This window comes from Bison bison, unplaced genomic scaffold (assembly GCF_000754665.1).
Source record: "Bison bison bison isolate TAMUID 2011002044 unplaced genomic scaffold, Bison_UMD1.0 scf7180017847946, whole genome shotgun sequence".
NCBI classification, from domain to species: Eukaryota; Metazoa; Chordata; class Mammalia; order Artiodactyla; family Bovidae; genus Bison; species Bison bison.
Window position 1 is genome coordinate 1 of NW_011478519.1, and position 4866 is coordinate 4866.

Here is a 4866-nt window from a genome sequence, read left to right on the forward strand (position 1 = left end):
GAAAATATTCTCAACATATTTAGTTATTAGGAAAATGCAAATCAATGTCATGATGAGATATCAATTTATATCCACTGGATTTGCTATAATAAAAGTACATAATAGCAATGATTAGCAAGGATATGAAGCAACCAGAAGAGTTATATATTATGCTTGGGAATCTAAAATGCTACAGACACTGTAGAATACGTTTGGCGGTTCTTCTCACATGGATGAACATAGAATTACTATTAGACAAAATGCTTAGCAGGGAAAAAAATAGTCTTTCACAAAGAGATGTTAGGCTTTTCCCCCAATTTCTGGCAGATAATATATATCTTATGTGATAGTAGAGTCTAGGGAGGAGGGGCTGGGTACATGTGATATCAAGTCATGTGTGCATGCTAAGTCGCTTCAGTGGTGTTTGATTCCTTGCCACTCTATGGACTGTAGCCCACCAGGCTTCACTGTCTATGGAATTCTCCAGGCAAGAATACTGGAATGGGTTGTCATGCCCTCCTCCAGAGGATCCTCCCAATCCAGGAATTGAACCCATGTCTCCTACATCTCCTGCATTGGTAGGCAGGTTCTTTACCACTAGTGCCACCTGGGAAGCACCACAGCACATAGAATTCACTCCTTAGACTGGATGTGAGTTTACTGTGAAGTGTTTTAGTTGCTCAGTCATGTCTGAATCTTTGTAACTCCGTGGACTGAAGCCCACCAGGCTCCTCTGTCATGGGATTCTCCAGGCAAGGATACTGGAGTGGGTTACCCTCCCTTTCTCCAGGGGATCTTCCCCACCCAGGGATAGAACCAAAGTCTCCTGCATTGCAAATGGATTCTTTATCATCTGAGCCACCAGGGAAGTCCATGAGTTTGCTAGTTGGGCAAAATTAAATCAGGTTAACCAAGATGCTCTAATTGGTATTAGCAGGGCCCCCATTCAATCCACCATTAATGTTACTTACCAACGAAGTTCTCTGTTATCATTGTACAGCAATAGCTATTTTATATGTAATTTGACTGACATGAAAGACTGTTTTAGATTTAGCTGGAACTATTTCTGAAGTGTGCATTTCTTAATTTTATTTTTGATGGTTTATGTACAAAGAACAAATAAATTTTATATTAACAAGTAGAATTTTACAAATCATACTCAGGACTTTGTGGGGGCAGAGACATGACTTCTTTGCACTTATAATGTACCAATTCTTTCTATGTGGTGTTAAATAAATATATCCTTTAAATTTAGGCTTCCCTGGTACCTTAGATGGTAAAGAATCTACCTGCAATGCAGGAGACATATGTTTGATTACTGGTCATGCAGATCCCCTGGAGAACAGAATGGCTACCAACTCCAGTATTCTTTCCATGGACACAGGAGCCTGGCAGGCTAAAGCCCATAGAATTGTAAAGAGTCAGACATAACTGAGCAACTAAGCACAGGAATGTCTTTTAACTTTAGTGTCTTAGTGTTGAACAACTCTTAATTACTATGATTCAACTGATGTAACTCCCTCATGGTTAACTATAAACTTTCATGACAACTCAAATCCATTCTTCAATGACTTACAATGACTTAAAGAAAAGAAAAAGAGAAGACTCACCTGAACAGCCAAATGGTAATGTGTCTTTACTCAGAAATCTTTACATGACAAACACTTTATCTAGAGATTTAAATAGTCTAGGTTTTAATTAGGTGTTTATTATTTTATTGCTAAGTCTCTACAGTTTACTAAAGTGGTTGAACGATGTATCAACAAGGGAATTACGTTAAATGTGTGCACTGTTTCCCTTCCTAAATTGGAATTACGTTAAATGTGTGCACTGCTTTCCTTCCTAAATTTCCTTCCTAAAATTGGAATTTGAAATGGTATTAAAAATGCTACAAAACTTGGACAGTTCTCCACAGTGCTCTTGTAAATGAAAAAGCAAATCTAAGCCGTTTTACATTCATTGACATAATAATTTGGTATTGACTAGCTTCCTAAGCAGTCTCTTTCACATCTTTGTTCCCGAGGCTGTAGATCACTGGGTTCAGCATGGTGATGACCACTGTGTAAAAGACAGAGGCCACCTTGACCATGAGCCATGAACTCCTGGAGTTAGGAACACAGTAGAGGAAAAGGATGGTCCCGTGGAAGACGGTAATGGCAGTCAGGTGGGAGGCACAGGTGGAGAAGGCTTTGTGGCGTCCCCCAGTTGAAGGCATCTTCAGGACAGTGATAGAAATGAAAACATAGGAAGTGAGAATAATTATCAGGCTGCTTATTTCATTAAACGTGGCAGAGACTAAAATGATCTCCTGGCTAATGTAGGGGTCAGAGCAGGAAACAGCAACAATGGCCATGTGTTCACAAAGTTATTTATGATATTATTTCCTCTAAAGGACAATTCAGATAAAAAGTGGGTAAGAGTCAGGGAACAGACTATACCCCAAGAGTATCATGCACCCACCAATAAGGAACAAAGCTTCTGGGACATGACAGCTGTGTAGAGAAGAGGGTTGCAAACGGCCACAAATTGGTCATATGCCATCACGGCCAGCAGGAATGTCTCTGTCACCACAAATATGCAGGCAAAGAAGAACTGCATGATGCATCCTGTAAAGGAGATGGTTCTGTCTTCCACAATCAAGTTTTCTAGTAGCTTGGGTGTAACTACTGTTGAGCAACAGAGATCAACGAAGGACAAATGTCTGAGGAAGTAGTACACAGGGGTGTCGAGTTTGGGATTTATCTTGATAATTAGGATCATGCCCAGGTTCCCCAGCACAGTGACAGAGTAGATGGTTAAGAATAACAGGACAAGGGGGGGTCTGGAGTTCTGGATATTCTGAGAAGCCCAAGAGAATGAAAGTGACTTTAGCACTCTGATTTTCTTGGTTCCTGTGGACAAAATATAAAAGTTGATTCAGAGAAATCTGAAGCAAAATTTGAATGAAATATAATGTTATTCCCTCAGTACTGTCAGACGTTTTTGCAACTCCATGGACTGTAGCCTGCCAGGTTCCTCTGTCCATGAGATTCTCTGGGCAAGAACACTGGAAGGGTTGTCATGCCCTCCTCCAGGGGATCTTCCTGACCTAGGCATAGAATGAGAGTACTTATGGGGAAAAAGAGTGCATTGAATTATTATTATTGTTTTAATTAGCCTCTTTCCCTCCAAAATGCCTCTACTGTCTTTTTCTGACATTAAATTCATTCTTTTCAAAGCTACTTCCTAAATTCTTAGCAAAATCTGAAATGGTACTCAGTATAAAGGGAAGTCATTCCACATAGACTTCTCTAAAAATTCTATATCTCATTAGGAGTTGAAAGTAAACACTGTTATTTTCACTCAGGTTTTATAACTTTATACTCCAAGAACACATATAACACTTCAAGATTTCCTGTACATGTATAACTATGTCATTCACATATTCCCCCACTCTTTTTATTCAGTTATTCCTTTACATTCTTAAACATGTGATTAATTCCTGATTCCCTGAAAGTATGTTTCAATTTAACATACAAATCATAGAGTACATGTTCTCTAACTGAAAACACTTTTTCAAAAAGTCAGGATGTGTTCCCTATGTCTATGGTAACAAAGTTTGAATAGTCCAGGGTTGAAAGGGAAATTTCACCAAAGATGAATACAATTTCTGATGCACACTGGTTCCGTCTTCCCCACACTCCTTTTCCACACGTGTAACTTTTCACTCCACCTCCCACACTCTGTACTTGTCAACAGGCTTGGGGCCAATGTTCGCAATCACCCATGTAGTCCAGGAAGTGTCAGCCATGCTCAGCTGTGAGCACAGGTGCTGTGCATAGTATTTATCTTCTTTTCTGTGCAATTATCCTGGAATATTTTTCCCATTGCAGACCCACTATGCGCTCAGTCCTGTAACAGGCATTTTAGAAACTATAAAATTATAAAATCTCAGCCTCAATTTGTTTCTTAGAGCATTATTCCAGGATATAATCCATATAAGCACAAATGACAACTTATAGTTCTTGCTTATTATTAAAGTTTGTATGAATAAAGGGAATGAAAATATTGTGATCCAGAAAAAACAAAAAATTTCCTTGTGATGTAGCATGGTGAACAATAATAAATGTAGTGAAAGATAAATAATCAAAGACTTCTAGTCAACTAAACAGGTAACCTGGCAGTTAGATTTATACATGTGCTTGTTTGCCTCCTGCAAAGATTAATGGAGCGTATTAGGAACATATTATATTCCTTTTAAAGTGAAATAAAAATCAACTCACCTGAGTGTAGAAGAATTTGACTGGCTCATTTAATAAAGCTTCTTTTCTAAGTTCAATGGATTCCAGGAAAATTTATGCTGAGAAGTCATTTTTTTTTCTAATTTTATTTTATTTTTTAACTTTACATAATTGTATTAGTTTTGCCAAATATCAAAATGAATCCGCCACAGGTATACATGTGTTCCCCATCCCGAACCCTCCTCCCTCCTGCCTCCCCATACCATCCCTATGGGCCGTCCCAGTGCACCAGCCCCAAGCATCCAGCATCGTGCATCGAACCTGGACTGGCAACTCGTTTCCTACATGATATTTTACATGTTTCATTGCCATTCTCCCAAATCTTCCCACCCTCTCCCTCTCCCACAGAGTCCATAAGACTGTTCTATACATCAGTGTCTCTTTTGCTGTCTCATACACCGGGTTATTGTTACCATCTTTCTAAATTCCATATATATGTGTTAGTATACTGTATTTATGTTTTTCCTTCTGGCTTACTTCACTCTGTATAATAGGCTCCAGTTTCATCCACCTCATTAGAACTGATTCAAATGTATTATTTTTCATGGCTGAGTAATACTCCATTGTGTATATGTACCACAGCTTTCTTATCCATTCATCTGCTGAT

The 4866-nt window shown here is 38.8% G+C and overlaps 1 pseudogene; it reads right to left on the bottom strand.

Moving 5' to 3' along the window:
- Positions 1–1969: 1969 nt before the first annotated feature.
- Positions 1970–3769, bottom strand: LOC104991737 (annotated as a pseudogene).
- Between the last annotated feature and the right edge of the window lie 1097 nt (positions 3770–4866).